We start from the raw sequence: 27,723 nt of genomic DNA, 5'->3' as shown, positions 1-27,723 counted from the left end.
CTCGACTCGCTCTACCGTTTCCACCCCCTAGTGCACCTCCTAGACAGCCATAATGGCCACCACGAACGCTTCATACTGCAGCCATTAAACACATTAATTCCGGCAACGCCCCGCTCTCCTCTGGCTTCCCCTGACCCTCTATAAAAGCCCACAGCGTTGCCCAAGTTCCCCTCGTCTGAATCCCCCTGTTTGCAAAAGCTAGCTCCCTCCCTAACCTCGCCAATTGCTCGCCGGAGTTCGTGGATTCCGGCGGCTTCTCCACAACGCCAGGAGGCGATACTGACCCCGCGGCACTGCTCCTCGGTTCCGCCTTACGTTGCTCTTCACCGTCCCGCACGCGCCCTTCGCCGAAGCACACTGGATCCGCCTTCTTCTTCGTCGCCGGCAACAAGTCCGGTGAACACCCAGCCAAATTTCTCTCTTTTTCCAGTATTGTTTTCAATCTCAGATTCTATACCAATTCTTGTTTCTTGTATATCTTTTAGTATATAGATCCGATTTAGTTGATTCTTTTTCCTACTAGTTCATAAAAATCCCCTCTATCAAGAGAACCAAAAGAAAAATATTTTTGAAAATTTTAAATTTTGAATTCAAACAGATCTGAATTCAAACTTCGTTAGGCCGTATCTTGAGTTCCGTAACTCCGTTTTAGGTGAATCTTTTTGCAAAACGAAGCTCGTGACGTGTACTTTCTGTTAAACCCAAACACACATATTTTTTCTACTATAAAAATTACGTTCTATACAGAAACTTTATTTAGTTGTTTTGGAGTTTTTCGAAGTCTTTCATTTGTTTACTTTTTGGATATTTGCTTGTATGCTTATGTATGTTATTGCTTAATTACGCTAGATAATCCGGAGTGCGAAGCTTGCTACTACGAATCTTTACAGTTCAACGAACGTCGGCAAGGCAAGTTCACACTTTGATCATATTTTTCAATACCCAGTTTTTTTACTATGCATTAGTTTCACCCTCAAAGATTGCATGAATAGGATTGGGAACATGTGGTTATGCTATGTAGTTCATGTGGTAGGAACCTATGACCTTTTGATCACCGCGGGAATATTCGTTATATCATATATTGCTTAGCCATGCTCGTAGACGGGGATTGGTATATGTGATTCATGCAAGTTGCGAGAGATAATAATTTTGGGATAACCTAAGGTGGCAACTTTAATACACATCTGGGTGGATTGTTTGGGGCACCTGGAGAAACCAGTGCTTGCCCAAGGGGAATCCCGGAGTACCCGTGTGATTACCCTAGGTCCGTCACCTAGGCTCAAAGGGATCATAAGATATTTCATGTCTAGAAACTTCCGTGTGCAGCCACAAGCCATTATGGGCTCTGGCATAGTTGAGTAAGTTGTGTGACCTCTTTCCGTGGTAGACTAGCTGATGTAGGGGAAAGTAGGTGTACCGGTCTACCCAGGGTTAAGGGGAAACGCTTCTGAAAGGCTATGTCTCGATCTTCCGATCATGGAGGTGGTCGAGTCTTGTGGGGAAAAGTGCGCAAACATCTGCAGAGTGTACAAACTAATCATGATTAGCCGTGTCCCCGGTTACGGACATCTTGAGTATCTAGAAGTGAATTATTGGTTGATCTCATCATTCTTTTTAATGAAATTATTGGGTTACTAATAACTTGGGAATTTTTGGGATTGAGTTGGAGGAACCTTCTCAGTAATGGCATTTTAACTTAATAGTAATAAAAAAAAATTATTCCTTTGTTGTAGGGTAAAATTGGCTTTATGCAAAAAATTAAATTTAGAACCTCCATCAGCTAAATTTTCATATAAAGATAGCCTTTTCATTTATTATTATTCTGTGGCGTGAAATTGCCAGCATATTCCATGTGCTGACCTACACGGCTGCAACGTCTCATGTTGCAGACTTTTTCGATGAAGATTAAAGGTGCGATAGGTCGTTGTTCTGCACTCAGTTTGCCGTGGAGTTGGATGGACTCATTTACCTTTGAAGCTTCCGCAGTTATTTTTATTTAGATGGCCTTTGGCCATATTATTGTAATAAATACTCTTTTAAGAACCTTGATGTAATAAAGTGTGATTGAACTCTGTTATAATTCCTCGAGTACTGTGTGTGTCAGCATACCGATCCAGGGATGACACTTAAGCACTGAGACTTCGATCCATTTTGGGTCGGGTCGCTACACTTGCGGGTTCCGCCCATGAACCTATGCATAGGGGCTAGCACACGTTTTCGTCGTGATTCTCCGGTAGAAACTTTGGGGCACTCTTTGAGGTCCTTTGTGTTGGTTGAATAGATGAATCTGAGATTGTGTGATGCATATCGTATAATCATGCCCACGAATACTTGAGGTGACATTCTAGTATCTAGGTGACATTATGGTTTTGGTTGATTTGTGTCTTAAGGTGTTATTCTACTATGAACTCTAGGGTTGTTTGTGACACTTATAGGAATAGCCAAACGGATTGATTGGAAAGAATAACTTTGAGGTGGTTTCGTACCCTACCATAATCTCTTCGTTCGTTCTCCGCTATTAGTGACTTTGGAGTGACTCTTTGTTGCATGTTGAGGGATAGTTATGTGATCCAATTATGATATCATTGTTGAGAGGACTTGCACTAGTGAAAGTATGAACCCTAGGCCTTATTTCCAAGCATTGCAATACCGTTTATGCTCACTTTTATCATTCGTTACCTTGCTGTTATTATTATTTCATATTACAAAAACTATTATCTACTATCCATATTCCACTTGTATCACCATCTCTTCGCCGAACTAGTGCACTTATACAATTTACTATTGTATTGGGTGTGTTAGGGACACAACAGACTCTTTGTTATTTGGTTGCAGGGTTGCTTGAGAGAGACCATCTTCATCCTACGCCTCCTACAGATTGATAAACCTTAGGTCATCCACTTGAGGGAAATTTGCTACTGTCCTACAAACCTCTACACTTGGAGGCCCAACAACGTCTACAAGAAGGAGGTTGTGTAGTAGACACCAAGCTCTTTTCTGGCGCCATTGCTGGGGAGGTTAGCGCTTGAAGGTATATCTTTAGATCTTACAATCGAGTCTTTTAGTTTCTTGTTTTATCACTAGTTTAGTTTATAAAAGAAAACTATAAAAAAACGGAATTGAGTTTATCTCATATGCTTCACCTTTTTAATATCTTTCGTAAGTATGATGGAAAGGAAAATTGTGCTCAAGTGCTAGAAGAAGAAATCTATAAAATGTTTGGCACTAAATATTTGAATGATGAGCATGATTGCAATGTTGTTAGTATGAATTCCTTGAATATCCATGATGCTAATGATATGCAAAGCCACAAGCTTGGGGAAGCTATGTTTGATGAAGATGATATTTTCCCCCAAGCCTTGATGAGCAATTTACTATGATGAAAGCATGCCTCCTATCTATGATGATTATTTTGATGACACATATGCTTTAAATAATAATGATAACCATGAAACTTGTCATCTTGATCTTAATTTTCAACCACATGATAGTTATTTTGTTGAGTTTGCTTCCACTATTATTCATGAGAAGAATTTTGCTTAGGTGGAGAGTAGTAAATTTTCTATGCTTGTAGATCATGAAAAGAATGCTTTAGATGCTGGTTATATTGTTGAATTCATTCATGATGCTACTGAAAATTATTATGAGGGAGGAACTTATGCTTGTAGGAATTGCAATAATATCAAGTTTCCTCTCTATGTGCTTAAAGTTTTGAAGTTATGCTTGTTTTGCCTTCCTATGTAAGTTGATTATTGTTCCCATAAGTTGTTTGCTCACAAAATCCCTATGCATATGAAGTGGGTTAGACTTAAATGTGCTAGTCATATTCTTCATGATGCTCTCTTTATATTTCAATTCTTATCTTTTATGTGAGCATCATTGAAATTATCATGCCTAGCTAGGGGCATTAAACGATAGCGCTTGTTGGGAGGCAACCCAATTTTATTTTAGTTCCTTGCTTTTTGTTCCTGTTTAATAATAAATAATTCATATAGCCTCTGTTTAGATGTGGATTTATGCTTTTTATTAGTGTTCATGCCAAGTAGAACCTTTGGGAAGACTTGGGGAAAGTCTTGTTGATCATGCTGTAAAAAACAGAAACTTTTGCGCTCACGAGAATTGCTTCCATTTTTTATTGGAGAGTTTTATTTAGTTAATTATTTTTGCAGATTCTTAATAGATAAATTTCTCAGGTCCATCAATTTATTTGAGAATTTTATGAGTTCTAGAAGTATACGTTTGATTCAGATTACTACAGACAGTTCTGTTTTTGACAGATTCTGTTTTTCGTGTGTTGTTTGCTTATTTTGATGAATCTATGGCTAGTAAAATAGTTTATAAACCATAGAGAAGTTGGAATACAGTAGGTTTATCACCAATATAAATAAATAATGAGTTCATTACAGTACCTTGAAGTGGTGATTTACTTTATACTAATGGAGCTTACGAGTTTCTGTTAAGTTTTGTGTTGTGAAATTTTCAAGTTTTGGGTAAGGATTCGATGGACTATGGAATAAGTGAAGGAAATATGCCCTAGATGCAATAATAAAGTTATTATTTATTTCCTTATTTCATGATAAATGTTTATTATTCATGCTAAAATTGTATTAACCGGAAACATAATACATGTGTGAATACATAGACGAACAGAGTGCCACTAGTATGCCTCTACTTGACTAGCTCGTTAATCAAAGATGGTTATGTTTTCTAACCATCGACAAAGAGTTGTTATTTGATTAACGGGATCACATCATTAGGAGAATGATGTGATTGACTTGACCCATTCCGTTAGCTTAGCACTCGATTGTTTAGTATGTTGCTATTACTTTCGCCATGACTTATACATGTTCCTATGACTATGAGATTATGCAACTCCCGTTTACCGGAGAAACACTTTGTGTGCTACCAAACGTCACAACGTAACTGGGTGATTATAAAGGAGCTCTACAGGTGTCTCCAAAGGTACATGTTGGGTTGGCGTATTTCGAGATTAGGATTTGTCACTCTGATTGTCGAAGAGGTATCTCTGGGCCCTCTCGGTAATGCACATCACATAAGCCTTGCAAGCATTACAACTAATGAGTTAGTTGTGAGATGATGTATTACGGAATGAGTAAGGGGACTTGCCGGTAATGAGATTGAACTAGGTATTGAGATACCGACGATCGAATCTCGGGCAAGTAACATACCGATGACAAAGGGAACAACGTATGTTGTTATGCGGTCTAACCGATAAAGATCTTCGTAGAATATGTAGGAGCCAATATGAGCATCCAGGTTCCGCTATTGGTTATTGACCGGAGACATGTCTCGGTCATGTCTACATTGTTCTCGAACCCGTAGGGTCCGCACGCTTAAGGTTTCGATGATAGTTATATTATGAGTTTATGAGTTTTGATGTGCCGAAGGAGTTCGGAGTCCCGGATGAGATCGGGGACATGACGAGGAGTCTCGAAATGGTCGAGATGTAAAGATCGATATATTGGACGACTATATTCGGACATCGGAAAGGTTCCGAGTGGTTCGGGTATTTTTCGGAGTACCGGGGAGTTACGGGAATACGGGAGAAGAAGTATATGGGCCTTATTGGGCTTTAGGGGAGAGGGAGAGGCAGGCCGCGCGCCCCCCAAGGCCTAGTCCGAATTGGACTAGGGGGAGGGGTTGCGCCCCCTCCTTCCTTCTCTTCCCTCTTCCCCTTCCTTGTCTCCTACTCCTACTACATGGAAGGACTCCTAGTTGGACTAGGAAAGGGGGAATCCTACTCCCGGTGGGAGTAGGACTCCCCTAGGGCGCGCCATAAAGAGGGCCGGCCCTCCCCTCCTCCACTCCTTTATATACGGGGGCAGGGAGCACCCCATAGACACACAAGTTGATCCACGTGATCGTTTTCTTAGCCGTGTGCGGTGCTCCCTTCCACCATAATCCTCGATAATATTGTAGCGGTGCTTAGGTGAAGCCCTGCGACGGTAGAACATCAAGATCGTTGCCACACCGTCGTGCTGACGTAACTCTTCCCCGACACTTTGCTGGATCGGAGTCCGGGGATCGTCATCGAGCTGAACGTGTGCTAAAACTCGGAGGTGCCGTAGTTTCGGTGCTTGATCGGTCGGGCCGTGAAGACGTACGACTACATCAACCGCGTTGTGCTAACGCTTCCACTGTCAGTCTACAAGGGTACGTAGATCACACTCTCCCCTCTCGTTGCTATGCATCACCATGATCTTGCGTGTGCGTAGGAATTTTTTTAAATTATTACGTTCCCCAACAGTGGCATCCGAGCCTAGGTTTTATGTGTTGATGTTATATGCACGAGTAGAACACAAGTGAGTTGTGGGCGATATAAGTCATACTGCTTACCAACATGTCATACTTTGGTTCGGCGGTATTGTTGGACGAAGCGGCCCGGACCGACATTATGCGTACGCTTATGCGAGACCGGTTCTCCCGACGTGCTTTGCACAAAGGTGACCAGCGGGTGTCAGTTTCTCCAACTTTAGTTGAACCGAGTGTGGCTACGCCCGGTCCTTGCGAAGGTTAAAACAACACCAACTTGACAAACTATCATTGTGGTTTTGATGCGTAGGTAAGATTTGTTCTTGCTTAAGCCCGTAGCAGCCACGTAAAACTTGCAGCAACAAAGTAGAGGACGTCTAACTTGTTTTTGCAGGGTATGTTGTGATGTGATATGGTCAAGACATGATGCTAAATTTTATTGTATGAGATGATCATGTTTTGTAACCAAGTTATCGGCAACTGGCAGGAGCCATATGATTGTCGCTTTATTGTATGCAATGCAATTGCACTGTAATGCTTTACTTTATCACTAAGCGGTAGCGGTAGTCGTGGAAGCATAAGATTGGCGAGACGACAACGATGCTACGATGGTGATCAAGGTGTCGCGCCGGTGACGATGGTGATCACGACGGTGCTTCGAAGATGGAGATCACAAGCACAAGATGATGATGGCCATATCATATCACTTATATTGATTGCATGTGATGTTTATCTTTTATGCATCTTATCTTGCTTTGATTGATGTTAGCATTTTAAGATGATCTCTCACTAATTATCAAGAAGTGTTCTCCCTGAGTATGCATTGTTGCGAAAGTTCTTCGTGCTGAGACACCATGTGATGATTGGGTATGATAGGCTCTACGTTCAAATACAACGGGTGCAAAACAGTTGCACACGTGGAATACTCAGGTTATACTTGACGAGGCAAGCATATACAGATATGGCCTCGGAACACGGAGACCGAGAGGTCGAGCGTGAATCATATAGTAGATATGATCAACATAGTGATGTTCACCAATGAAACTACTCCATCTCACGTGATGATCGGACATGGTTTAGTTGATTTGGATCACGTGATCACTTAGAAGATTAGAGGGATGTCTTTCTAAGTGGGAGTTCTTAAGTAATATGATTAATTGAACTTTAAATTTATCATGAACTTAGTCCCGGTAGTATTTTGCAAATTATGTTGTAGATCAATAGCTCGCGTTGTTGCTTCCCTGTGCTTATTTTGATATGTTCCTAGAGAAAATTGTGTTGAAAAATGTTAGTAGCAATGATGCAGATTGGATCCGTGATCTGAGGTTTATCCTCATTGCTGCACAAAAGAATTATGTCCTTGATGCACCGCTAGGTGGCAGACCTATTGCAGGAGTAGATGCAGACATTATGAACGTTTGGCTAGCTCAATATGATGACTACTTGATAGTTTAGTGCACCATGCTTAATGTCTTAGAATCGGGACTTCAAAGACGTTTTGAACGTCATGGACCATATGAGATGTTCCAAGAGTTGAAGTTAATATTTTGAGCAAATACCCGAGTTGAGAGATATGAAGTCTCCAACAAGTTCTATAGCTAAAAGATGGAGGAGAATCGCTCAACTAGTGAGCATGTGCTCAGATTGTCTGGGTACTACAATCGCTTGAATCAAGTGGGAGTTAATCTTCCAGATAAGATAGTGATTGCTAGAATTCTCTAGTCACCATCACCAAGTTAGTAGAACTTCGTGATGAACTATAATATGCAAGGGATAACGGAAACAACTCCCAAGCTCTTCGTGATGCTGAAATCAACGAAGGTAGAAATCAAGAAAAACATCAAGTGTTGATGGTTGACAAGACCACTAGTTTTAAGAAAAGGGCAAAGGGAAGAAGGGGAACTTCAAGAAGAACGGCAAGCAAGTTGTTGCTCAAGTGAAGAAGCGCAAGTCTGATCCTAAGCCTGAGACTAAGTGCTTCTACTGCAAAGGGACTGGTCACTGGAAGTGGAACTGCCCCAAGTATTTGGCGGATAAGAAGGATGGCAAGGTAAACAAAGGTATGTTGGATATACGTGTTATTGATGTGTACTTTACTAGTGTTTATAGCAACCCCTCGGCATGTGATACTGGTTCAGTTGCTAAGAGTAGTAACTCAAAACGGGATTTGCAGAATAAACAGAAACTAGTAAAGGGTGAGGTGACGATGTGTGTTGGAAGTAGTTCGAAGATTGATATGATCATCATCGCACACTCCCTATACTTTCGGGATTAGTGTTGAAACTAAATAAGTGTTATTTTGTGTTTGCGTTGAGCATGAATATGATTTGATCATGTTTATTGCAATATGGTTATTCATTAAGTCAGAGAATAATAATTGTTCTGTTTACATGAATAAAACCTTCGATGGTCATACACCCAATGAAAATAGTTCGTTGGATCTCGATCGTAGTGTTACACATATTCATAATATTGAAGCCAAAAGATGCAAAGTTAATAATGATAGTGCAACTTATTTTTGGCACTACCGTTTAGGTCATATTGGTGTAAAGCGCATGAAGAAACTCCATGCTGATGGGTTTTTGGAATCACTTGATTATGAATCACTTGATGCTTGCGAACCATGCCTCATGGGCAAGATGACTAAAATGCCGTTCTCCGGAACAATGGAGCGAGCAACTGACTTATTGGAAATAATACATACTGATGTATGCGATCCGATGAGTGTTGAGGCTCGCGGCGGGTATCATTATTTTCTGACCTTCACAGATGATTTGAGAAGATATGAGTATATCTACTTCATGAAACATAAGTCTGAAACATTTGAAAAGTTCAAATAATTTTAGGGTGAAGTGGAAAATCATCATGACAAGAAAATAAGGTTTCTACGATCTGATCATGGAGACAAATATTTGAGTTACGAGTTTGGTCTTCAATTAAAACATTGTGGAATAGTTTCACAAACTCATGCCACCTGGAACACCACAGCATAATGGTGTGTCCGATCATCATAACCGTACTTTATTGGATATAGTGCAACCTATGATGTCTCTTACCGATCTACCACTATCATTTTGGGGTTATGCATTAGAGACAGCTGCATTCACATTAAAAAGGGCACCATCTAAATCCATTGAGACGACACAATCTGAATTATGGTTTGGCAAGAAACCAAAGTTGTCTTTTCTTAAAGTTTTGGGTTGTGATGCTTATGTGAAAATGTTTCATCCTGATAAGCTCAAACGCAAATCGGAGAAATATGTCTTCATAGGATACCCAAAGGAGACTGTTGGGTACACCTTCTATCACAGATCCGAAGGCAAGACATTCGTTGCTAAGAATGGATCCTTTCTAGAGAAGGAGTTTCTCTCAAAAGAAGTGAGTGGGAGGAAAGTAGAAAACTTGATAAGGTAATTGTACCTTCTCCCTTATTGGAAAGTAGTTCATCACAGAAATATGTTCTTGTGACTACTACACAAATTAGTGACGAAGCTAATGATGATGATCATGTAACTTCAGATCAAGTTACTACCGAATCTCGTAGGTAAACCAGAGTGAGATCCGCACCAGAGTGGTACGGTAATCCTGTTCTGGAAGTCATGTTACTAGACCATGACGAACTTGCGAACTATGAGGAAGCGATGATGAGCCCAGATTCCGCGAAATGGTTTGAGGCCATGTAATCTGAGATATGATCCATGTATGAGAACAAAGTATGGACTTTGATGGATTTGCCTGATGATCGGCAAGCCATAGAAAATAAATGGATCTTCAAGAGGAAGACGGACGCTGATAGTAGTGTTATTATCTACAAAGCTAGACTTGTCGAAAAAGGTTTTTGACAAAGTTCAAGGTGTTGACTACGATGAAATTTTCTCACTCGTAGCGATACTTAAGTCTGTCCAAATCATGTTAGCAATTGCCGCATTTTTATGAAATCTGGCAAATGGATAAACAAAATTACATTCCTTAATGGATTTAAAGAAGAGTTGTATATGATGCAACCAGAAGGTTTTGTCAATCCTAAAGGTGCTAACAAAATATGCAAGCTCCAGCGATCCATCTATGGACTGGTGCAAGCATCTCGGAGTTGGAATATACGCTTTGATAAGTTGGTCAAAGCATATAGTTTTATACAGACTTGCGGTGAAGCCTGTATTTACAAGAAAGTGAGTGGGAGCACTACATCATTTCTGAAAAGTATATGTGTATGACATATTGTTGATCGGAAATAATGTAGAATTATTCTGCAAAGCATAAAGGAGTGTTTGAAAGGATTTTTTCAAAGAAAACCTCGGTGAAGCTGCTTACATATTGAGCATCAAGATCTATAGAGATAGATCAAGACGCTTGATAAGTTTTTTTTCAATGAGTACATACCTTGACAAGATTTTGAAGTAGTTCAAAATGGAACAGTCGAAGAAAGAATTCTTGCTTGTGTTACAAGGAGTGAAATTGAGTAAGACTCAAAGCCCGACCACGGCAGAAAATAGAAATGAGAATGAAAGTCATTCCCTATGCCTTGGCCATAGGTTCTATAAAGTATGCCATGCTGTGTAGCAGACCTATTGTATACCCTACACTAATTTTGGCAAGGGAGTACAATAGTGATCTAGGAGTAGATCACTGGACAGCGGTCAAAATTATCCTTAGTGGAATAAGGATATGTTTCTCGATTATGGAGGTGACAAAAGGTTTGTCGTAAAAGGGTTACGTTGATACAAGTTTTGGCACTGATCCGGATGACTCTTAGTCTTCATCTGGATACATATTGAAAGTGGGAGCAATTAGCTAAAGTAGCTCCGAGCAGAGCATTGTAGACATAGAAAATTGCAAAATACTTACGGATCTGAATATGGCAGACCCGTTGACTAAACTTCTCTCACAGGCAAAACATGATCACACCTTAGTACTCTTTGAGTGTTAATCACATAGCAATGTGAACTAGATTACTGACTCTAGTAAACCCTTTGGGTGTTGGTCACATATCGATGTGAACTATGGGTGTTAACCACATAAAGATGTGAACTATTGATGTTAGATCACATGGCGATGTGAACTAGATTATTGACTCTAGTGCAAGTGGGAGACTGAAGGAAATATGCCCTAGAGGCAACAATAAAGTTATTATTTATTTCCTTATTTCATGATAAATGTTTATTATTCATGCTAGAATTGTATTAACCGGAAACATAATACATGTGTGAATACATAAACAAACAGAGTGTCACTAGTATGCCTCTACTTGACTAGGTCGTTAATCAAAGATGGTTATGTTTCCTAACCATAGACAAAGAGTTGTTATTTGATTAACGAGATCACATCATTAGGAGAATGATGTGATTGACTTGACCCATTCCGTTAGCTTAGCACTCGATCGTTTAGTATGTTGCTATTACTTTCTTCATGACTTATACTTGTTCTATGACTATGAGATTATGCAACTCCCGTTTACTGGAGGAACACTTTGTGTGCTACCAAACGTCACAACGTAACTGGGTGATTATAAAGGAGTTCTACAGGTGTCTCCAAAGGTACATGTTGGGTTGGCGTATTTCGAGATTAGGATTTGTCACTCCGATTATCGGAGAGGTATCTCTGGGCCCTCTCGGTAATGCACATCACATAAGCCTTGCAAGCATTACAACTAATGAGTTAGTTGCAAGATGATGTATTACAGAACGAGTAAAGAGACTTGCCGGTAATGAGATTGAACTAGGTATTGAAATTGAACTAGGTATTGAAATACCGACGATTGAATCTCGGGCAAGTAACATACCGATGACAAAGGGAACAACGTATGTTGTTATGCGGTCTGACCGATAAAGATCTTCGTAGAATATGTAGGAGCCAATATGAGCATCCAGGTTCCGCTATTGGTTATTGACCGGCGATGTGTCTCGGTCATGTCTACATTGTTCTCGAACCCGTAGGGTCCACACGCTTAAGGTTTCGATGACAGTTATATTATGTGTTTATGAGTTTTGATGTACCGAAGGAGTTCGGAGTCCTGGATGAGATCGGCGACATGACGAGGAGTCTCGAAATGGTCGAGACGTAAAGATTGATATATTGGACGACTATATTCGGACATCGGAAAGGTTCCGAGTGGTTTGGGTATTTTTCGGAGTATCGGGGAGTTACGGGAATACGGGAGAAGAAGTATATGGGCCTTATTGGGCATTAGGGGAGAGGGAGAGGCAGGCCGCGCGCCCCCCAAGTCCTAGTCCGAATTGGACTAGGGGGAGGGGCTGCGCCCCCTCCTTCCTTCTCTTCCCTCTTCCCCTTCCTTGTCTCCTACTCCTACTACATGGAAGGACTCCTAGTTGGACTAGGAAAGGGGGAATCCTACTCCGGGTGGGAGTAGGACTCCCCTAGGGCGCGCCATAGAGAGGGCCGGCCCTCCCCTCCTCCACTCCTTTATATACGGGGGCAAGGGGCACCCCATAGACACACAAGTTGATCCACGTGATCGTTTTCCTAGCCGTGTGTGGTGCCCCCTTCCACCATAATCCTCGATAATATTGTAGCGGTGCTTAGGCGAAGCCCTGCGACGGTAGAACATCAAGATCGTCACCACGCCGTCGTGCTGACGTAACTCTTCCCTGACACTTTGCTGGATCGGAGTCCGGGGGTCGTCATCAAGCTGAACGTGTGCTAAAACTCGGAGGTGCCGTAGTTTCGGTGCTTGATCGGTCGGGCCGTGAAGACGTATGACTACATCAACCGCGTTGTGCTAACGCTTCCGCTGTCGGTCTACAAGGGTACGTAGATAACACTCTCCCCTCTCGTTGCTATGCATCACCATGATCTTGCATGTGCGTAGGAAATTTTTGAAATTACTATGTTCCCCAACAATAAGAAGTGGCAAGAGCCTAAGATTGGGGGTTCCCAAGGCACCCCAAGGTAATATTCAAGGATAGCCAAGAGCCTATGCTCGGGGATGCCCCGGAAGGCATCCCCTCTTTCGTCTTCGTTCATCGGTAACTTTACTTGGAGCTATATTTTTATTCACCACATGATATGTGTTTTGCTTGGAGCGTCAATTTATTTTAGGATTTGCTTGCTGTTATTTATAACAATGTTTTGCATCTTTTATTGTAATAAAGGTGGCATTGATAGCCTTTTCGATGCCTATGTTACAAGTATACATGTTGCTATTTGAAAACAGAAAGTTTACCGCTGTTGCAATAATTCCCTAGAAAAGTCAGAATGAGATAAAATGCTGAAACCTTTTGCATATTAATCTCTGATAAATTTACTACAGCGGGAATTTTCTTTCATAATTTTTGGAGCTAGAGAAGTATGGATGTTGCTGCATTCTTTACAGACTGTCCTGTTTAGGCAGATTGCTGTTATGTTTGCATTATTTGCATATGTTTGCTTCTTTAATGATTCTATTTGAGGATAGGACTATTAAATATGCAGAGGCATTTAGTATGCAATGTTGAATAATAATTTTAGTGATTTGCTACAGTACAATATGATAAGGTTTTTGCAATGGTTTATACTAACTTATCTCACGAGTCCTTGTTGAGTTTTGTGTGGATGAAGCTTTTGAGATTTAGGGAGACCGTGATATGAGAGGAATTAAGGAGACACAAAAGCTCAAGCTTGGGGATGCCCAAGGAACCCCAAGATAATATTTCAAGAAGTCTCAAGCATCTAAGCTTGGGGATGCCCCGATTGGCATCCCACCTTTCTTCTTCAACAACTATCGGTTAGTTTCGGTTGATCCTAAGTTTTTGCTTCTTCACATGATGTTTGCCATTCTTAGAATGTCATTTTGTTTTGTTTTGCTTGCTGTTTGAATAAAATACCAAGATCTTAAATTATTAAATGTTAGAGAGTCTTCACATAGTTGCATAATTATTCAACTACTCATTGATCTTCACTTATATCTTTCGGAGTAGTTTGTCGATGCTCTAGTGCTTCACTTATATTCTTTTAGAGCACGGTGGTAGTTTTATTTTGTAGAAATAGATGAACTCTCATGCTTCACTTATATTATTTTGAGAGTCTTAATAGCATGGTAATGTGCTTAAAATCCTAATAAGCTTGGTATACAAGATTAGTAAAAACTTTCATATAGAGTATTGAATACTAAAGAAGTTTGATGCTTGATGATTGTTTTGAGATATGGAGGTAATAATATCAAAGTCATGCTAGTTGAGTAGTTTTGAATTTTAGGAATACTTGTGTTGAAGTTTGCAAGTCCCGTAGCATGCACGTATGGTAAACATTGTGTAACAAATTTGAAACATGAGGTGTTATTTGATTGTCCTCCTTATGAGTGGCAGTCGGGGACGAGCGATGGTCTTTTCCTACCAATCTATCCCCCTAGGAGCATGCGCTAGTGCCAAGGTTTTTGATGACTTGTAGATTTCTGCAATAAGTATGTGAGTTCTTTATGACTAATGTTGAGTCCATGGCTTATACGCACTCTCACCCTTCCATCCTTGCTAGCCTCTTCAGTACCGTGCATTTCCCTTTCTCACATTGAGAGTTGGCGCAAACTTCGCCGGTGCATCCAAACCCCGTGATATGATACGCTCTATCACACATAAACCTCCTTATAACTTCCTCAAAACAGCCACCATACCTACCTATTATGGCATTTCCATAGCTATTCAGAGATATATTGCCATGCAACTTTCCACCATTCTGTTCATCATGACACATTCATCATTGTCATATTGCCTAGCATGATCATGTAGTTGACATAGTATTTGTGGCAAAGCCACCATTCATAATTCTTTCATACATGTCACTCTTGATTCATTGCATATCCCGGTACACCGCCGGAGGCATTCATATAGAGTCATACTTTGTTCTTGTATCGAGTTGTATTCATTCAGTTGTAAATAAATAGAAGTGTGATGATCATCATTTTCTAGATCATTGTCCCAAGTGAGGAATAAAAAAATAGAAAGGCCATAAAAAAGAGAGAAGGCCCAAAAAAGGAAAAGGCCATAAAAAAGAGAAGGCCCAATAAAAGAGAGAAAAAGAGAGAAGGGACAATGCTACTATCCTTTTCCACACTTGTGCTTCAAAATAGCACCATGATCTTTATGATAGAGAGTCTCTTGTTTGGTCACTTTCATATACTAGTGGGAATTTTTCATTATAGAACTTGGCTTGTATATTCCAACAATTGCCCTCCTCAAGTGCCCTAGGTCTTCACAGTAAAAAAAAAGTGCCCTAGGTCTTCGTGAGCAAGCAAGTTGGATGCACACCCACTTAGTTTCTTTTGTTGAGCTTTCATACATTTATAGCTCTAGTGCATCCGTTGCATGGACATCCCTACTCCTTGCATTAACATCAATCGATGGGAATCTCAATAGCCCATTGATTAGCCTTGGTGATGTGAGACTTTCTCCTTTTCTTGTCTTCTCCACATAACCCCCTCATTATATTCTATTCCACCCATAGTGCTATGTCCATGGATCGCGCTCATATATTGCATGGAATTTAATAGGTTTGAGATTACTAAAGTATGAAACAATTGCTTGGCTTGTCATCAGGGTTGTGCGTGATGAGAGCATTCTTGTGTGACGAAAATGAAACATGACTAAACTATATGACTTTGTAGGGATGCACTTTCTTTGGCCATGTTATTTTGAGAATACATAATTGCTTAGTTAGTATGCTTGAAGTATTATCATTTTTATTTCAATATGAACTTTTGTCTTGAATCTTTCGGATCTGAATATTCATACCACAATTAAGAAGAATTACATTGAAATTATGCCAAGTAGCATTCCGCATCAAAATTTTTGTTTTTATCATTTACCTACTCGAGGACGAGCATGAATTAAGCTTGGGGATGCTAATACGTCTCCAACGTATCTATAATTTTTGATTGCTCCATGCTATATTATTTACTATTTTGAATGTTTATGGGCTTTCTTATATACTTTTATATCATTTTTTGGGACTAACCTATTAACCCAGAGCCCAGTGCCAGTTTCTGTTTTTACCCTGTTTTAGGGTTTCGAGGAAAAGGAAAACCAAACGGAGTCCAATTGACCTGAAACTTCACGGAACTCTTTTTTGGAAGGAAAGAAGCCCAGAAGACTTTGAGTGCACATTGGGGGATCTGCGAGGAGGTCACGAGGCAGGGGGCGCCCACCACCTTGGGCATGCCCTCCACCCTCGTGAGCCCCTCGTGGCCCCCCTGACGTACTTCTTCCGCCTATATATCTCCATATACCCTAAAAACATCGGTGAACACAATAGATTGGGAGATACGCCGCCAGAAGCCTCCGTAGCCAACGAAAGCCAATCTAGACCCATTCCGGCACCCTGCTGGAGGGGGAATCCTGCTCCGGTGGCCATCTTCATCATCCCGGTGCTCTCCATGACGAGGAGGGAGTAGTTCTCCCTTGGGGCTGAGGGTATGTACCAGTAGCTATGTGTTTGATCTCTCTCTCTCTCTCTCTCGTGTTTTTGAGGTGATACGATCTTGATGTATCGCGAGCTTTGCTATTATATTTGGATCCTATGATGTTTCTTCCCCCCTCTACTCTCTTGTAATGAATTGAGTTTTCCCCTTGAAGTAATATTATCGGATTGAGTCTCAAAAGATTTGAGAACACTCGATGTATGTCTTGTTGTGCGTATCTATGGTGACAATGGGATACCACGTGATTCACTTGATGTATGTTTTGGTGATCAACTTGCGGGTTCCGCCCATGAACCTATGCATAGGGGTTGGCACACGTTTTCGTTGTGATTCTCCGATAGAAACTTTGGGGCACTCTTTGAGGTCCTCTATGTTGGTTGAATAGATGAATCTGAGATTGTGTGATGCATATTGTATAATCATGCCCACGGATACTTGAGGTGACATTGGAGTATCTAGGTAACATTAGGGTTTTGGTTGATTTGTGTCTTAAGGTGTTATTCTAGTACGAACTCTAGGGCTGTTTGTGACACTTATAGGAATAGCCCAACGGCTTGATTGGAAAGAATAACTTTGAGGTGGTTTCGTACCCTACCATAATCTCTTCATTCGTTCTCCGCTATTAGTGACTTTGGAGTGACTCTTTCTTGCATGTTGAGGGATAGTTATGTGATCCAATTATGATATTATTGTTGAGAGGACTTGCACTAGTGAAAGTATGAACCCTAGGCCTTGTTTCCTAGCATTGCAATACCGTTTACGCTCACTTTTATCATTCGTTACCTTGCTGTTTTTATTATTTCAGATTACAAAAACTATTATCTACTATCCATATTGCACTTGTATCACCATCTCTTCGCCGAACTAGTGCACCTATACAATTTACTATTGTATTGGGTGTGTTGGGGACACAAGAGACTCTTTGTTATTTGGTTGCAGGGTTGCTTGAGAGAGACCATCTTCATCCCACGCCTCCTACGGATTGATAAACCATAGGTCATCCACTTGAGGGAAATTTGCTACTGTCCTACAAACCTCTGCACTTGGAGGCCCAACAACGTCTACAAGAAGAAGGTTGTGTAGTAGACATCAGAAAGCCACTCTCACCCAGATGGGGGAAGAAAGAAGAGGGTTGCCTCCACAAATCTGGAGGCGGGGGCGCCTAATAGGGGGAAGGGCCCCCTTGCGGATAACTCTGCGTGGGACGTCAACAGCAGCCCAGAGCGACCCCCCCCCCCCCGAAGCAAGCCCCTGGCCGCATCGTAAGCACTAAAGACTCGTATACATGCATGTATCTGGCCTCTCCTCTTTATGGTATTAACATGTTTAGTTATGCTATTGCAGTCCATCCCACGACAGCCTCCAGCGATCCTCATCAGGAGGTTCGTTGGATTCAAAGGCGATGGCCAGCGAGTCACCACCAGCCGCTCACTCTCCCAAGGCCAAGGGAGACAACGAGGTGACGTCCCAAAGGACCTTCTCCGACAAGGGAGAGGTTCAGGAGGCTGTCAAGGTAGCGCTAGACACATGGGGAAGCAAATCCCCATGGAGACTGGTGATGGGGGCCATGTTCAGTTCGGCCCCCATCCGGAGACGGTTCCGAAGACCTATACAGCTCTGGAATCCGACGAGCAGCCTCCTTCGAGAGAAGGAGGTGTGCCTATCCCACCGGTGACCTCTGTCGAACCAGAGGCACCGGATAATCTGCTGGAAGCGTTGTGAGGCGCTTCCATTATGGATGAACACCGTATCCTTATGGGTACAGTGATTGAGAAGGTTCAGTCCGTCAAGAGCGGACTGACCGAAGCCTGCAGTAATCTGTTGGCCAGCTTTGAGGTAAGCGACGCAAGAAAAAGTCCCAATATAGACAGTAGCCCCTGAGACACTGTCCGGTGTTCGCAAAGAAAAAGCCGGACAGAGGATCAGTTAAACCTCATAGGAAACTAATTAAATATGTCTTATGTGACTAAGCATACATCGTTGCTGGACGCGACCTCACACTCTGCCAAAGTCTCCGGACTACAGCAGAAACTGGAGTGGGCCGAGGAGGAGCTCGGCCAAGCGAGGAAGCAGCTGGAAGATCCGCAAGGTATGTGATGACTTGCTATATATTCGGAAAGAATAAATAATTTGTATTGACCATAATGTCATGATATGTGTAGGAGCGATGACCGAGGTCGAGGCCCTTAAAAAGGCCCTGGCCGAAGCCGAGGGGAAAGCTATCAAGGAGCAAGCTACCCGTAAGAAGCTCAAGGCCAGGCTTAACGAGGTTCAGCAAGAGCTCCTGGATGCTGTTAAAAAATGCGAGACCTTGGAGGGTGATGGTTCGGCTCGAGACACCGAACTCACCAAAGGTCGCCAAGGCACAGAAGAGGCCCAGGGCGCCCTCCAGGAGATCTAGGAGGCCAAGAAATCACGGCGGGTAAGGCGTTTAGTATGTAAAGCAAGTATGTAAATAAGAAGTATTTCTTACTAACCCGGATTCGGAGTTCTCTAGGGCGTTTGAGGATCTGCCACGCAGCGCATCTAACGCTGCGGAGTTCTTCCGAGCTGAAGAAGGGAGCTCAACGGAGAAGCTGTTCTGGTCGTAGTACCTTGTGCCAGAACATCCAGTGCCTTTAGCAATCAGCTGAAACAGCTGGTCGAGCTGCATAGGATGGCCGAACTGGCCATGAAGGATTTGATAATCCGGCTGGTGAATGCATGTCCTCGGCTGGACGTCGTCAAGCGGTCGGTCTGCATCGAGGGCGCGCTCATGGCCTTCGCCCGTGTCAAGGTTTGGTGGGCGAAGATGGACACCGTCAAGCTTGTGACCGAGGGGCCGCCGGAGGGCAAGGAGCACCGCAAGAACGAGCTGTATTTTGATAGTGTCCAAGAGGGATCCCGCATTGTTGCGGAGCAGTGTGCGAAAGATGTGATCTTTGAATGAATACATTCATATTTGTCTCGCCCCGTATTATGAAACAAAGACAATTTATGTAATATAATGCTTTGTGTTAAATTTTTACCTCATGTGCGGCTGTTTTTATTAAATCTGAGAGTTGTCCAGTTGTCGGCTTCAACCCCCACGTAGGTAATATGGGGGTGTTCGGGATGGAATCTAAACACTCTTGATCCAATTATTTGGTCCTTGAAGGAGGTGTTTAGCACAACGAACAAGGCAATCATACTATAATGCTTTATCACCCTCACTTAGCCATAGGAGTTCGACAAATAAAATTTTAGGCGCAGCCCCTGGTATTTGGAAGGCCGAACTGGGGGGTACAGTAAACACGTGATCGGATAAAAACCGATTCATCGCTTAATGCGGAAAAAATCTCTAACGATTTGAAACCTCCGAAGAGCTGACCGGCTCTCACCGCATCATGACAGTCAGTTTTCAGCTTTCTCTACCGAGGTGCTCATCCGGATAAACCAGGGCACTCGCAGTAGTTCTCCCTTTACTACCCTAGCCAATATAGCGGAACGTAAGGTAGCAAGCACAGGAGCCGAGTAACCCAACTATTGACCAAAGACATGATTCAGAGCTAATGCATATAATGCTAAATTTGGGGTGCCAAACTATACTGTAAGAAGTGTTCGGACTTTGTTGCCATATTGCGGGATGCTATAAAGCCCCTGAGAAATGAGAAATGTACCAAAGTGTACGGGTGCTATCTGATAAGGTTATCAACAGAGAAAGGAAAACAGAAAGGTAGCAAAGGTAATTAGCTGGGGCCCTAAAATTTGGGCCGCAAAATTGTTTCCATTTAAAATCTCATTAGTACGCCAAGGCACATTGATATAAATGGTGCGATAAGCAACATGCTATTTAACATGCCAAAACCAAGGGAGAGCAACATGTGGTTCCTGAAAACAGGTAGAGTGATCGTGAAAGAAACCACCTAGAAATTCCCTCGTGCGTCTGTGCTTCTTGCCATCTTGGTGTATTGATCCTTTGATAGGACCAGTGATCAGGCCATTAGGGAGGGCCAGTGGAAAAGAAACCTGAAAAGGAGATAGTGAAAGTATATATGTCCGAGAGCACTCGAACCGTACTATGGATCATAAGGTAGGTATTCCTCCGTCTATGCCCATGGTATTTTGAGTGCGTAGTTATGTATGCGCGGTACAAATGTCGCCACTTGATTGGGGCTGGGACGGAGGCCGGATTTCTAGTCGAGCTCTTGATGAGCCGAGCTGTCATGCTGCAGAATAGTCTGGACCCTCTTAGTAGTGTCCGGGAGCTCGGCCACTGAATTAAGTTTATGCTTGAAAAGGCCGCTCTGTACTTCTACTTCTAGGGCAGCGGTGTGCTCCTCGGTACAGAGGGAACGTTCCGTGTTTCCATTGACTGTTATGACGCCGTGTGGTCCGGGCATCTTGAGCTTGAGATACGCATAGTGTGGCACCGTGTTGAATCGAGCAAATGCGGTCCGTCCAAGCAGTGCGTGATAGCCGATGCGAAAGGAGACGATATCGAAGGTTAACTCTTCGCTTCGGAAATTTTCCAGAGATCCGAAGACAACCTCTAGTGTGATAGAGCCCGTGCAGCAGGCCTCTACGCTTGGTATGACTCCTTTAAAGGTAGTCTTTGTGGGCTTGATCCGTGATGGATTAATGCCCATTTTGCGCACTGTATCTTGATAAAGCAGGTTGAGGCTGCTGCCATCATCCATCAGGACCCGCATGAGGTGGAATCGATTGATGATTGGATCAAGGACCAGTGCAGCCGACCCGTCGTGACGGATACTGGTGGATGGTCTCGGCGATCAAAAGTGATCGGGAAGGAGGACCATGGGTTGAATTTTGGGGCGACTGGCTCCATCGTGCAGACGTCCCTGAGTTCACGTTTGCGTTCCCTCTTGGGGATGTGTGTAGCGTATATCATGTTCACCGTTTTGACCTGAGGGCGAAACTTCTTCTGTCCCCCGGTGTTTGGTGGCCGAGTATCCTCGTCGTTGTCCTTGCTTTGCGACCCCTTCTCGTTGTTATTGGCATTTAACTTGCCGGCATTTTTAAACACCCAACAATCTTTGTTGGTGTGGTTGGCTGGTTTTTTTGGGGTGCCATGTATCTGGCACGGACGATCGAGTATGCGGTCCAGACTGGAGGAGCCCGAATTGTTCTTATTGTACGGCTTCTTCCGCTGACCAGACTTGGAGCCACTGAATCCGGCATTGACTGCAGTGTCATCGGTATGGTTGCCATTGATTCGACGCTTGTGTCTGTTGCGTCGGGGCTTGCCGTTGCTATCCTTGGCTTCAGAGGTGCCAGGTTCGCTTGCATTATTATTGCAGCGGGCTAGCCAACTATCTTCACCCGCGCAAAAGCGGGTCATAAGTGTCGTAAGGGCCGCCATAGACTTCGGCTTTTCCTGCCCGAGATGTTGTGCGAGCCATTCGTCGTGGATGCTGTGCTTAAATGCCACTAGGGCTTCTGCATCTGGACAGTCGACAATATGGTTCTTTTTAGTTAAGAACCTAGTCCAGAATTTCCTCGTTGACTCCCCGGACTGTTGGACTATATGACTTAAATCATCTGCATCCAGAGGCCGGACATATGTTCCTTGGAAGTTATCCAAAAAGGCTTCTTCCAAGTCTTCCCAGCTACCACTAGAGTTTTTTGGCAGACTGTTCAACCAGTATCGAGCTGGTCCTTTGAGTTTTTGAGGGAGATATTTGAAGGTCATCCCCTATGCTTAGACATAGGCTCCATAGTATGCTATGCTGTGTACCGCACCTGAAGTGTGCCTTGCCATGAGTCAGTGAAGGGGTACAAGAGTGATCCAAGAATGGATCACAGGACAGCGGTCAAAGTTATCCTTAGTAACTATTGGACTAAGGAATTTTCTCGATTATGGAGGTGGTAAAAGAGTTCGTCGTAAAGGGTTACGCCAATGCAAGCTTTGACACTAATCCAGATTATTCGGGTAGTAAACTGGATTCGTATAGTAGAACGGTTATTTGAAATAGCTCCAAATACAGTGTGGTAGCTGCATCTAGGAGATGACATAGATATTTGTAAAGCACACACAGATCTGAAAGGTTCAGACCCGTTGACTAAAACCTCTCTCACAAGCAACATGATCAAACCCAGAACTCATTGAGTGTTAATCACATGGCGATGTGAACTAGATTATTGACTCTAGTGCAAGTGGGAGACTGTTGGAAATATGCCCTAGAGGCAATAATAAATAAGTTATTATTATATTTCCTTGTTCATGATAATCGTTTATTATCCATGCTAGAATTGTATTGATAGGAAACTCAGATACATGTGTGGATACATAGACAACACCATGTCCCTAGTAAGCCTCTAGTTGGCTAGCTCGTTGATCAACAGATGGTTATGGTTTCTTGACCATGGACATTGGATGTCGTTGATGACGGGATCATATCATTAGGAGAATGATGTGATGGACAAGACCCAATCCTAAGCCTAGCACAAAGATCATGTAGTTCGTATGCTAAAGCTTTTCTAATGTCAAGTATCATTTCCTTAGACCATGAGATTGTGCAACTCCCGGATACCGTAGGAGTGCTTTGGGTGTGCCAAACGTCACAACGTAACTGGGTGGCTATAAAGGTGCACTACGGGTATCTCCGAAAGTGTCTGTTGGGTCGGCGCGAATCGAGACTGGGATTTGTCACTCCGTGTGACGGAGAGGTATCTCTGGGCCCACTCGGTAGGACATCATCATAATGTGCACAATGTGATCAAGGAGTTGATCACGGGATGATGTGTTATGGAACGAGTAAAGAGACTTGCCGGTAACGAGATTGAACAAGGTATCGGGATACCGACGATCGAATCTCGGGCAAGTATCGTACCGATAGACAAAGGGAATTGTATACGGGATTGATTAAGTCCTTGACATCGTGGTTCATCTGATGAGATCATCGTGGAACATGTGGGAGCCAACATGGGTATCCAGATCCCGCTGTTGGTTATTGACCAGAGAACGTCTCAGTCATGTCTGCATGTCTCCCGAACCCATAGAGTCTACACACTTAAGGTTCGATGACGCTAGGGTTATAAAGGAAGTTTGTATGTGGTTACCGAATGTTGTTCGTAGTCCCGGATGAGATCCCGGACGTCACGAGGAGTTCCGGAATGGTCCGGAGGTAAAGATTTATATATGGGAAGTCTTGTTTTGGTCACCGGAAGAGTTTCGGGGTTTATCGGTAACGTACCGGGACCACAGGGAGGGTCCCGGGGGTCCACAAAGTGGGGCCACCAACCCCGGAGGCTTGCATGGGCTAAGAGTGGTGAGGGACCAGCCCCTGAGTGGGCTGGTGCGCCTACCACAAGGCCCAAGGGGAAGCTAGGAGGAAAAAAGGAGGAAACCCTAGGCTTAGATGGGCCTAAGCCCACCCTAGGGGGCGCCTCCCTCTATCCCCCTCTTGGCCGCCCCTTGTTTCCCATCTAGGGCTGCCTCCCCCCCTAGGGGTGGGAACCCTAGAGGGGGCGCACCCTCCTCCCTCTCCCCTATATATAGTGAGGCCTAGGGCTGCCCATAACACGCGATCTGATCTCTGCCTGTTGATGCAGCCCTCCCTCTCTTCCTCCTCTCCCGTGGTGCTTGGCGAAGCCCTGCAGGATTGCCACGCTCCTCCATCACCACCACGCTGTTGTGCTGCTGCTGGATAGAGTCTTCCTCAACCTCTCCCTCTCTCCTTGCTGGATCAAGGCGTGGGAGACGTCACCGGGCTGTACGTGTGTTGAACGCGGAGGTGCCGTCCGTTCGGCACTAAGATCATTGGTGATTTGGATCACGACGAGTACGACTCCGTCAACCCCATTCTCTTGAACGCTTCCGCTTAGCGATCTACAAGGGTATGTAGATGCACTCTCCTTCCCTTCGTTGCTAGTCTCTCCATAGATAGATCTTGGTGACACGTAGGAAAATATTGAATTTCTGCTACGTTCCCAACAGTGGTATCAGAGCTAGGTCTATGCGTAGTTACTATGCATGAGTAGAACACAAAGTAGTTGTGGGGGTTGATTTTGTTCAATATGCTTGCCGTTACTAGTCTTATCTTGATTCGGCGGCATCGTGGGATGAAGCGGCCCGGACCAACCTTACACGTACTCTTACGTGAGACCGGTTCCACCGACAAACATGCACTAGTTGCATAAGGTGGCTGGCGGGTGTTTGTCTCTCCCACTTTAGTCGGATCGGATTCGATGAAAAGGGTCCTTATGAAGGGTAAATAGCAATTGGCATATCACATTGTGGTCTTTGCGTAGGTAAGAAACGTTCTTGCTAGAAATCCATGGCAGCCACGTAAAACATGCAAACAACAATTAGAGGACGTCTAACTTGTTTTTGCAGGGTATGCTATGTGATGTGATATGGCCAAAGGATGTGATGAATGATATATGTGATGTATGAGATTGATCATGTTCTTGTAATAGGAATCACGACTTGCATGTCGATGAGTATGACAACCGGCAGGAGCCATAGGAGTTGTCTTTATTTATTTATGACCTACGTGTCAATATAAACGTCATGTAATTACTTTACTTTATTGCTAAAGCGTTAGCCATAGTAGTAGAAGTAATAGATGACGTGACAACTTCAAGAAGACACGATGATGGAGATCATGATTATGGAGATCATGGTGTCATGCCGGTGACGATAATGATCATGGACCCCGAAGATGGAGATCAAGAGGAGCAAAGTGATGATGGCCATATCATGTCACTATTTGATTGCATGTGATGTTTATCATGTTTATACATCTTATTTGCTTAGAACGACGGTAGTAAATAAGATGATCCCTCATTAAAATTTCAAGAAGTGTTCTCCCCTAACTGTGCACCGTTGCGACAGTTCATTCGTTTCTAAGCACCACGTGATGATCGGGTGTGAAAGATTCCAACGTTCACATACAACGGGTGTAAGACAGTTTTACACATGCAAAACACTTAGGGTTAACTTGACGAGCCTAGCATGTGTATAGACATGGCCTCGGAACACAGAAGACCGAAAGGTCGAGCATGAGTCGTATGGCAGATACGATCAACATGAAGATGTTCACCGATGTTGACTAGTCCATCTCACGTGATGATCGGACACGGCCTAGTTGACACGGATCATGTAATCACTTAGATGACTAGAGGGATGTCTATCTGAGTGGGAGTTCATAAGATGAACTTAATTATCCTGAACATAGTCAAAAGGTCTTCGCAAATTATGTCGTAGCTCGCGCTTTAGTTCTACTGTTTAGATATGTTCCTAGAGAAATATTAGTTGAAAGTTGATAGTAGCAATTATGCGGACTAGGTCCATAAACTGAGGATTGTCCTCATTGCTTCTTAGAAGGCTTATGTCCTTAATGCACCACTCAGTGTGCTGAACCTCGAACGTTGTCTGTGGATGTTGCGAACATCTGACATACACGTTTTCATGACTACATGATAGTTCAGTGCGTAATGCTAAATGATTTAGAGTTGAGGCACCGAAGACGTTTTGAAACGTCGTGAAACATATGAGATGTTTCAAGGGCTGAAATTGGGATTTCAGGCTCGTGCCCACGTCAAGAGGTATAAGACCTCCGACGATTTTCTTAGCCTGCAAACTAAAGAGAAAAGCTCAATTGTTGAGCTTGTGCTCAGATTGTCTGAGTACAACAATCACTTGAATCGAGTGGGAGTTAATCTTCCAGATGAGATAGTGATGTTTCTCTAAAGTCATTACCACCAAGCTGCTAGAGCTTCGTGATGAACTATAACATATCAGGGATAGATATGATGATCCTTGAAATACTCGCGATGTTTGACACCGCGAAAGTAGAAATCAAAAGGAAGCATCAATCGTTGATGGTTAGTAAAACCACTAGTTTCAAGAAGGGCAAGGGCAAGAAGGGATACTTCATGAAACAGCAAATCAGCTGCTGCTCTAGTGAAGAAACCCAAGGTTGAACCCAAACCCGAGACTAAGTGCTTCTGTAATAAAGGGAACAACCACTGGAGCAGAATTACCCTAGATACTTGGTAGATAAGAAGGCTGGCAAGGTCGATAGAAGTATATTGGATATACATTGTGTTGATGTGTACTTTACTAGTACTCCTAGTAGCACCAGGGTATTAGATACCGGTTCGGTTGATAAGTGTTAGTAACTCGAAATAAAAGCTACGGAATAAACGGAGACTAGCTAAAGGTGAGCTGACGATATGTGTTGGAAGTGTTTCCAATGTTGATATGATCGAATATCGTACCCTCCCTCTACCATCGAGATTGGTGTTTGCGTTGAGCATAGACATGATTGGATTATGTCTATTGCAATAGGGTTATTCATTTAAGGAGAATAATGGTTACTCTGTTTATTTGAATAATACCTTCAATGGTCTTACACCTAAAATGAATGGTTTATTGAATCTCGATCGTAGTGATACACATGTTCATGCCAAAAGATATAAGATAGTAATGATAGTACACCTACTTGTGGCACTGCCACGTAAGTCATATCGGTATAAAACACATGAAGAAGCACCATGTTGATGGAGCTTTGGACTCAATCTTTTTTGAAAAGTTTGAGACATGCGAACAGTGTCTATTGGTGTATATGAAACTCCATGCAGATGGATCATTTGGACTCACTTGATTTTGAATCACTTGAGATATGCAAATCTTACCACATGGGCAAGATGACTGAAAGCCTCGGTTTCAGTAAAATGGAACTAGAAAGCAACTTGTTGGAAGAAATACATTTTGATGTGTGCAGTCCAATGAGTGCTGAGGCGTGTAGTGGATATCATTATGTTCTTACTTCACAGATGATTTGAGTAGATGTTGAGTATATTTACTTGATGAATCACGAGTCTGAATTATTGAGAGGTTCAAGTAATTTTAGTGTGAAGTTGAAAGATCGTCGTGACAAGAGGATAAAAGATCTATGATATGATCATAGAGATGAATATCTGAATTACGAGTTTGGCACAGAATTAAGACATTGTGGAAATTGTTTCACAACTAATACAGCCTGGAACACCATAGTGTGATGGTGTGTCCGAACATCATAACTACACCCTATTGGATATGATGCATACCATGATGT

Source organism: Triticum aestivum, chromosome 1A, assembly GCF_018294505.1.
Source record: "Triticum aestivum cultivar Chinese Spring chromosome 1A, IWGSC CS RefSeq v2.1, whole genome shotgun sequence".
NCBI classification, from domain to species: domain Eukaryota; kingdom Viridiplantae; phylum Streptophyta; class Magnoliopsida; order Poales; family Poaceae; genus Triticum; species Triticum aestivum.
This window is presented reverse-complemented; position numbering follows the sequence as displayed.